Source organism: Arachis hypogaea, chromosome 20, assembly GCF_003086295.3.
Source record: "Arachis hypogaea cultivar Tifrunner chromosome 20, arahy.Tifrunner.gnm2.J5K5, whole genome shotgun sequence".
Classification (NCBI taxonomy): Eukaryota; Viridiplantae; Streptophyta; class Magnoliopsida; order Fabales; family Fabaceae; genus Arachis; species Arachis hypogaea.
In genome coordinates, this window is record NC_092055.1 from 110,465,842 (window position 1) to 110,475,862 (window position 10,021).

Consider the following 10,021-nt stretch of genomic DNA (forward strand, 5'->3'; position numbering starts at 1 on the left):
TTTAGATTTTTCTAATATGGTTAGTTCTAATTGGAGGTTTTTAAATTCTTGGTCTGATTGTATCGAAACTTTCCAAATTCTCCGAGGAATTGAAATTCTAATACTTTTGGTAACGTTCACAAAAGAGAGAGTAAAATTATTATTAGGATGCTACATGGGACTACAACTAGTATGAATTTCAGTAACATATTTTTTCTTTAGAATCTTTAATCCGATCTTTGGCAAAAGTATGAAGAAAATCTTCTCCACGAAGAGATCCTCTAGTTCTAGAAGTCTAGATGCAAGTAGATAGAGTTCGGAGATCGAAATACCAAATATTTCTATGGTACCACCATTGCCAGACGAAGAAGAAATAGGATTGGGTCTTTCCAAGATATTGATAGTAACTAGGTGTTTGGTAAAAATGCTTTAGAAAATATGGCCACTGTGTTCTACTCTAATCTTTACTCAAATGATTCCCTAGATGCCACCTTTATTCTCAAAGACTCCTTTCTTCCTTTATCTCAGAAAGAGTTACAACTTATTGGTAGGCCTATCTCTCGTATAGAAATTAAAAAGTCTATTTTTAAAATGAAAAGTTTGAATGCTCTAGATATTGATGGTATTCAAACTGTGTTTTATCAGAATCAATGGAATAATGTGGGACCTGATCTTTGCAAGCTGATTAATGACACTTTTCTCACTTTCATTCCAAAGGTTGAACCTGTGTTAAATCTGAAGTAGATGAGGCCAATCAACATGTGCAATGTCTCTTATAGGGTACTCAGTAAAACTCTTGAGAACAAATTAAAGAAGGTTATGGATAAATTGGTGAATCCTACTCAATGTAGTTTTGTACCTAAACGGCGGAGTTTTGATAATATTATTATAACCCAAAAAATCATTCACTCTATCAAGAACAGGCAAAGTTCTAAAGATTGGATGACCATCAAAATCAACTTTGAGAAAATGTATGATAGATTAAAATTGAGCTTCATCAAAAAAATTCTCTGTGATATTGGACTCCCTTCTCACATCACTGAATTAATTTGTACTTGCATTCCTAAAAATGAGGATTCTTTTTGGAAAAACTTTGAAAGAATTCCTTCCCCCTAGAGATATTCATCAAAGTGATCCTATTTCTCCTTATATTTTTGTACTCTGCATGAAAAGACTCTCATCTTATTGAGACCGCGATTAATTTGGGATTTGAAAAACCATTCTGTTTGAATAGGGATGGGTCAGCTCTTTCTCTCACGTTTACTTTGCTGATGATCTAATTCTCTTTGCAAAGGCTAGTATAAAACAAGCAGAGATAATTAACAAAGTTCTTGAAGCCTTTTACACCAATCTGGGACAAAAAAAAAATCAGCAATGAAACTGTTCAAACATAAATTAATTATCACATAATAAACTATTTAAAAAAAGTAAATAATTAAAAATGAAGAATATTAGCCTACTAATAAAATTTATTATTTTTAATCAATAATTATCTAACAATATTTAAAAGTATTGAATAAACATATATTATTAAATTACCAAACTAAAAAATTAGACTAATGACAAAATATTAATAAAAAATAATAAATTCTACTAACTCTTAAATTTTTTTCATTAAAAATACTTGAAATAAATTTAATTCTTTACCGTCCTCAAACACCCTAAATCCTTTAATACTAGTAGTAGTGTAATTTTCGTCTCCATCAATCTATTTTCTTCCAATTTCTCTCACCTTCAGGCAAATAGTAAAATTCCAGCAATTAATTCAGGCATAAAATCCAGCGGAAATTTACGAGCGTGAACTACTGGTGTGATAATGTTACAAGAATTCGCAAGAGAAATATAGTAAATGTTTCGAGGACCAAAAATCCTTCAAACGTAAACTTTTAAATAAGGGGGAAAAGCCAAAAATAAAAAATAAAATAAAATAAAATAAGCATCACAAAGACTCCTCTGCTAAAAAGACAACCTACTTAAACACATCCACAAACCGCCATATCTGGCAGATGGCCGCAAATAAAAATATGATACATCTGGCTTACAACGTAGCCCTCCAACAATCCTAACCACGCAACATGGTTCACATAACCTGACAGACACGAAAAGAGCAACCAAAAAAAACTCACGATTAAAACTACAGTTTTAACTTAGAAGCACTTCCTGTGGACGATGGATGGGCCAGACTCATCATATTCACCCTTGGATATCCACATCTGCAAAACCAAAGCCCATTTTAGGGATCAATCTACAAGGTAATAGGAATACAACACAAACAAAGTGCTGACATTGAGTATAAAAAGAGAGGGAATTACCTGTTGGAAGGTGCTGAGAGATGCAAGGATTGATCCTCCTATCCAGACACTATACTTCCTCTCTGGTGGAGCCACAACCTTGATCTTCATGCTGCTAGGTGCAAGCGCAGTAATCTCCTTGCTCATACGATCGGCGATACCAGGGAACATGGAGACCCACCACTAAGAACAATGTTGCCATACAGATCCTTCCTGATATCAACATCACACTTCATGATAGAGTTGTAGGTGGTTTCATGGATTCCAGCAGCTTCCATTCCAATCATAGATGGCTGGAAAAGAACTTCTGGACAACGGAATCTCTCAGCTCCAATTGTGATGACTTGTCCATCAGGAAGCTCATAGTTCTTCTCAACTGCAGAACTGCTCTTTGCCGTCTCAAGTTCTTGCTCATAATCTAAGGCAACATATGCAAGCTTCTCCTTTATGTCACGGACAATTTCCCGCTCAGCTGAGGTGGTGAACATGTACCCTCTCTCGGTGAGGATCTTCATCAGAGAGTCAGTTAAATCACGCCCTGCAAGATCCAATCGAAGGATGGCATGTGGAAGTGCATACCCCTCATAGATTGGTACAGTGTGACTTACACCATCACCAGAGTCCAGAACAATACCTGTTTGGAGGATTTGATTGAGGCACATAATCATGTGATGAAAAACAAATTAACCAAGACAGATTCTAGAAATACAAACCAGTTGTGCGACCACTTGCATAGAGGGAGAGAACAGCTTGGATGGCTACATACATGGCGGGAACATTGAAGGTCTCAAACATGATTTGGGTCATCTTTCTCTGTTGGCCTTTGGGTTGAGAGGAGCCTCCGTTAGAAGCACAGGGTGCTCCTCAGGAGCAACACGCAATTCATTGTAGAATGTATGATGCCAGATCTTTTCCATGTCATCCCAGTTGCTGACTATACCATGCTCAATAGGGTACTTTAGAGTAAGAATACCTCTTTTGGATTGGGCTTCATCACCTACATAGGCATCCTTTTGACCCATCCCAACCATAACACCAGTATGGCGAGGTCGGCCAACAATACTAGGAAACACAGCCCTGGGCGCATCATCGCCAGCAAATCCTGCCTGCACAGATGAGATTAAAATAGCTAAATCATTAAAGAAACCAAGACTAATATATACAGATGCAAACATAAAAAAACCTACTCAGTACTAACCTTCACCATTCCAGTTCCATTGTCGCAGACAAGGGGCTGAATATCCTCACCGTCTGCCATCTTTTATGAATATGAACCTGCTAGATAACCATCAAAGAATACGTTTACTTCAAACACTTATCAGCTTAGTATAAATTAATCATCCTATAGAAAATAAGGGGAAAATCAGGGAAATGGAAAATTTTACTACCATAAGATTAAGACCTACACAATAATAGAAAGATAACTGAAAAATTTGGAAGTTATAATGCTAAGCATCTCCATTAAGACATAGAAAACCTTAAATTACTTCAATTACCAAATGATGTTCTACCTAACGAAAGATCTATAATAAAAAACTAAATTAAATTAAAATATGAGCCGGCCAACAAATAAAAACAACCAGAATCGCTTTGAATATAACACCAGACCAGAAAATCGAGGTTAAGGTAAACAAGCACATCAGCTATCCAAATCAAACAAATAAGTCAAGTTTAAGCAGATCCTAGATCTCTAAAGTATAAGATCGTATCAAAGCAGTGGAACACTATATGCATCACACAATTTATAGATCAACAACGTCTCTTCCAGAATCCTGTTTGACCTTCATTTATGAAGAATTTCAGATCAAGTCAAATGAATCCCCGTTATCAAATCCAACGATGAGTGGACGGAGATCGAAAGTAAAGCAGCGAGAGAAAGCTTACTATGCAGAGAAGCTACGATATACAACTAAAAATTAAAGTGAAGTAAGAACAATTAAGCAGAGTTGGAACAGAAGCGGTAGAAAAAGGTGAAATGAAATGAATACCTTGAGAGAGAGAATAGAGGAGATGAACTGGAAAGGATGATAACGAAAGCCAAGCACCGAGAAGAAGCAGAGGACGACGGCTATGACTATGCACTCTGTCGCTCTCTTCTCTCCACGGGAAAACGGAGTATCAAAATGACGAGAGAGATGACGGGTGAAAGAGATAAGTATATATATACTCGGGTAGTGTAAGCACTTGGAACTTGCCGTGGAATTATCAAATGGGAAATGCTATTTCATTTTCAATCCTGAATAGTAAGCAAAGTTGGGGTGCAAAATGCAAAGCAAACATTGTTTTTTATAATAGAAAAAAAATTAAAAAAGCTAAAACAAAAACATCATATGTAACGCATATTTTAAAAAAAAAATCTAGTTATAATTTCTGTTTTTTATTTAACTTTATTCTTCGATATTTATTAAAGAAATTCCCTTATTAAATTCGTTATATATGTGCTCTTCAAATTTTTTAAACATAAAAATAGTTTTAAAATATTGAAAAATATAACAAAAATATTCAAAAAAAAAATTTTTATAAATAATAAATAATTTGTATTTAAAAAATTTCTTGTGTATTTGATATGAAAATTTTCTAGGAGTATTAAGATAATTATTTAAAAAGTACACACAAAAAATAGACCGAGATAAGATCTTTAAATTTTTTCAATTTTAAAAAAAATATTCATTTAACATAAAATAATCAAAATTTAAGAATGAAGTAGTATATCATTTTTTTAACTATACTTGTAAAAAATTATATCAAAAATTATCTCTAAAACTCTTTCTGAATATATATATATATATATATATATATATATATATATATATATATATATATATAGTTGTAAACTTTTGTTTCGTTTTAAAATATTCTGAGGTTATTTTTGTGATTAACAAATTTGGGAAAGTATTTTGTCAACAAATTAATTATTCCATGACAATTTTGATAGTTTATTCAATATAAAATTGAAAACCCACATTGTTAAACCCCTTTAGTTAGATAATAAACAAATTTAATAACTAGCGTCATGCACGGAGTTGTTTCTATTGAATATTATTATAATTTAGAATGAAAAGAATAACAAGATGAATTAATTTATTAAAGAATAGAAATATAATCATAAAATAAACCTTAACATTTAAGATTTAACAATTCAAGATATGATCATCAAGTGGAACAACTCTCTTATTTATTATATTACCACTTTACTAATACACTCCTTTAATAAAAATAAAAATAAAAATATATTTTTTATTTAATTTTATAAAAAAGTCTTAAATATCCTTACTTTATTTGATTAGATAAAATATCCTTTTAAATTAATCAAATTTTAGAATTCAATTAATCCTAATTTTATAGTTTCAAATAATTTAAACAACAAAACAAAAACATATAAAAAAAACAAAAAATCAATCGTTCTTCATCTTCTCCAATTCCCCTAATCATTCGTGCCCCCCTCTGAAGCAAAGTAGTGAAAGTCCCAAACCAAAACGGCAAAACCCTAACCCTAGGTTCTTTGCCGCTACGTCCCCAGGTGCTCAGCACTTCCGCTTCTTCTCTTACCCCTGTCCGGAACCCAGGTAGCTTGGCACGTCGTCCCCATCCTCGCTGGCTTCTCTGTTCGTGGGTTGGAGCAGCTCGCCGTCGGGTCACTGCTTGCTGTCGTCTCTGCTCTTGCCGTCGTCTCGCCGGTTGTCGTCGTTCTCCGTCGAAGGTTAGTGTCCCTGCTTTCAATTCTTCGCCTCCCGCTTCTTCCTTTTAATTTTGCTCTGGTTGCTGAATGCTCGGTTTTCTTCTTCCTTTTAATTTCTAAAATTTTTGTTCAAATGTTCTTGTAAGTTTGTTGCTGTGTTGTAATTGTTGGGTTATTGAATGATTATTTGATCTTCATCATCGTCATCATCAACAATGTCACTTCTTATTTCTTAATAAGCTCTTTTAAAGAGGTGTTTTCACCACTCTCGGGTGATTTTTCCCACTTCTCTCACCTTTTACTTACTGATTCTGTTCTTGAAAAGACCAATTTCAGTGATCAAGGTTCTTCCTCTGCCTTATTCCAATGGAAACAGGTAACACTAGAAATTATTATAAGAGTTTCTCTAATTGATTTCCTTGTATTTTAATAGAATTTACATGACACAAATATTAGGTAATCTTGACTTTCGAAGGCTGTGCTAGTGGTCTTTCTATTGTATTATCATTTTTTTTAGGTTTATTCTGAATTTGAGTCGTGGGTGGATTTTAGAGTTTAAAAAATTTGCAAATAGGATTTAAGGCACGGGAAGTGACAAAACAAAATTGAATTATCACGAAATTTCTTTTACAAAATTTGAATGCAGTATATTTAATTCATGTTTTAAGGGGACAACTAAGTTTTCTTGACCATTTTGTTGTTTGGAAATGAATTATAAGTGAGGATTCTTCAATTTAAAGTGAGTCAAATTACTTGGTATATCTTTTTGGTGTTTTACAACATGGACACCGGAATTCAGTGTACATATAATTCAAGATAAAGGTAGAGAACATAGAAAGCAAGAAGAATATAAAGCTTTTACTCTCTTAATAATGTTTGCACTCATTCAAAGTAGTTGCAATCTGCCAATCTGCCTGTTTACTTGAGGGTTTTGTGGGTTATGATGAAGTGCTAGCTTAATTTACCCTGTCCTTCCAGTCTGCAGAGTAAATTGGTTAGGGATAGTTAAGCAAAATTTTTATATAAAAAATATAAGTAAGTTGAATCAATCAACATAAAGGTCAAATTGCTATGGGATCTTATTCAGACTTACGACCTTAAAATTTTGTCCTTGATGCATTTAGATAACTTGAATGCCTAAAATCTATGATGATATACTTCTTGTGTAAATTGAAGCATCCAGTTATCCAGTATCCATTTTGGCTCTCTTAAGTGTTAATTATGCTAATTATTTGCAATTACAAATTACAATACAGAAAACCAATGAAAAGGTGTGTATGTAGAATATGTGTTTGTAATAATAGAACTTAACTTTTTGCATAAGGTATGTTTGTTTATTGATTCAATAAAACCATCATCTTGCAGACGATTGATGGCATATGAGAATGGCTTGATAGTACTCTGGAAATTGGCATATGTGTTTCATAACGCTTGTTAATTTTATTTCAATATTAGCTCACTCTTCATTTTCTTTGCTGTTTGTTTGATTGCATTGATTTAAATAGGTGGAGCATATCATTTGAGAACAAAATATATCGGAGGCATATGAAATTTTTAGAGTTATTCTGTGAATTTGTTCTTGCTTGTGTACCTATAATTGAGAGCCAGAAGTAAGTCCATACAAATATAAGTATTTGTGCTTATTGGATGGTGTGTTTTCTTTTTTAATTAGCTTACATGAAGTTAGTTTAAACTATAATCATACAAGGAGATAAGTGATCGTAGATATTTTTTCTTTGTTGTCTATTTTTTTGCAGGTGCTAGAGCAACTTGAAGGCAACCACCTCTCCTCTGCAGCAATCCTCAGCCAAGACGGTAGTGCTTAGGTTCAGCTCTAATTTTCCTCAGGTTATCTTCATACTTCTCAATTTCTCTCTCCAAAACTCTCCTTTTTCTTAGTGCTTTGTTTTCTAGAATCATCTCGTTCTTTTTTTTTCATTAATTTTCCCTCCGATTTATCAGATTGTATTGCATGTGACATATCCTATGGTTTTGGTGTTAATTGTAAATCATGTTGCTTGTATGCGAAGTTTGTATTTGTAGGTTTTGATGAATGACAAACCAACAAACGACATGAAAGACAAACCAACAAACAACTTGAATGAACAAGCATGTTGAAAGATCAACTAACATTCAACGTTGAGGAATGAAGAGTTGAAAGCAACACAACAACAACAAGAAACTCAAGTCCACAACATTTGAAGACAAGTATAGTGTTTTAGGACTTAGGTAACTTCTTGTTAAGAACCAATTGCTAAATCTCTCAACACACACTCACAAAATGTTTTGATGCACATCTTGCAATTCGATGCTAGCCAAATGGTTTAAAAACTTGTTTCAAAGGTACAAAAGCATAGGAATTGACTCCAACAAGTTTGAGATCAATCCTAAGTATTTTGAAGTGATTTTAAGCCATTCTTTAAGGTTTGCATCGAGCACACTTATCTTGGCATCGATGCAAAGCATGCCGAAACGACTTTTGGCATCGATGCAAAGATGTTTGCAGCGAGCAACCAGCGAAAATCAAATTTCAGCTTCAAAGAACAGCAGGATAGCAAAGGTATGCATCATGCAAAGATCAAAAACATAAAAAACGGCAGTTTTGACAAAAGGGCTCCATCCCATAACTCGCCCAACTTTCTAAGGGGGAAGTCTATAAAGAGATGATTGAAGCCTTATTTCATATACGTGTAGGAGTTTTGGCCAAACTATCTTCTTTCATATCTTTCATTCTACACATTTTTAAGGTGTTATAATACACAATTGATTTTGGAGAGCAATACAATTGGTTCAATAGTGCTAAACTTGGAATCATTACACTGCTCTAGAGAGTACTCATTCATGCTCAACAATTCTTTGAGATTGGTTTCTTGTAACACTTGGTAAATTGGGTGTGGATCTCCAAGGGGATGAGTCAGGTTATAAACACTATTAGTCGGTGAGGAAATACCAAAGAGACGTATACTAAGTACTCAAGCAAATGCTTAGAGAAGGTTCTCTAAGTGGAGGTGGGTTAGTATACGAGGGTGATGCATATACCGTGAGGTGTTAGAAACTAAGGACGTCGGTTGTAAAGGTTTTGCGCGAGCGCCTTGAAGCTTGGGCAATAGTGGAACTTCTCAATAGCGATTGTAGGAAGAAAGTGGACTTAGACAAGGATGTGCCGAACCACTCAAAAGCGTGCCCTCCAACTCACTCCAAATGCACTTGAGCAAAAAATGTGACGAAAAGTAGCTCGTAAGTACTAGGAGTAGCTAAGTCCGAAGGTGAAAAGCGTGAGCAATGAGCGTGGTGTCATTGGAAAGTAAAAGCTCCTATAATGGCTAGCAGGAGTTAAGCTTTGGAAAAAATACTAGACAATACACTGGTGTATGGTCTTTTAACTTCCAAAAGATAAGCGTTCTGCAATACCAAGTCACCCCCCTCTGAGAAGTGTGCAAGGAGCACAGTGGGCACAGAGGTAACCCTTGTAAGACAACCGCAAGGGAAAAATCATGGCAAGCCAAGCTAACAACAACAAAACGGAAGGAACCAAGCGAGACCCCCTAGCGAACAAAGACTCTATGGAAAAATAAGATGAGAATTTGGATCCGTTCTCAAGATGTGAGAATTTGGAAAGTGATTGAGAATGGAAATAACATTCCAACAAAGACAACAAGCGCTAAAGAAGGAGAAGTCTCCGTCTCAAAGCAAGTACCGAAAGGAGAAGATGAATATAGTGACGATGATTGGAAGAAAGTGGCAATGAATGATAAAGCCATCAACTTCATTCATTGTGCACTTAACGAGCATGATTATATGAAGATCTCTACATGTGAAACCGCTAAAGAGATTTGGGATAAACTCCAAATCACTTACGAAGGAACCGACCACGTTAAAGAATCAAAGGTATTTATGTTGGTTCATGAATGGGAAAATTTTAAAATGAAAGATGAAGAGAGCATTGAAGAAGCTCTTGAAAGACTCTCCAAGATCTTCAACAACCTAAGCATGCTTGGCACAAAATACAATGATAAACAAATTGTGACCAAGGTGCTTACAAGCCTTACACCAAAATGGAACTCCAAAGTGA

At 34.5% G+C, this 10,021-nt stretch overlaps 1 pseudogene; it reads right to left on the reverse strand.

Annotated features, from left to right (window-relative positions):
* Positions 1 to 1,822: 1,822 nt before the first annotated feature.
* Positions 1,823 to 4,407, reverse strand: LOC112782445 (actin-7-like; annotated as a pseudogene).
* Positions 4,408 to 10,021: the final 5,614 nt, after the last annotated feature.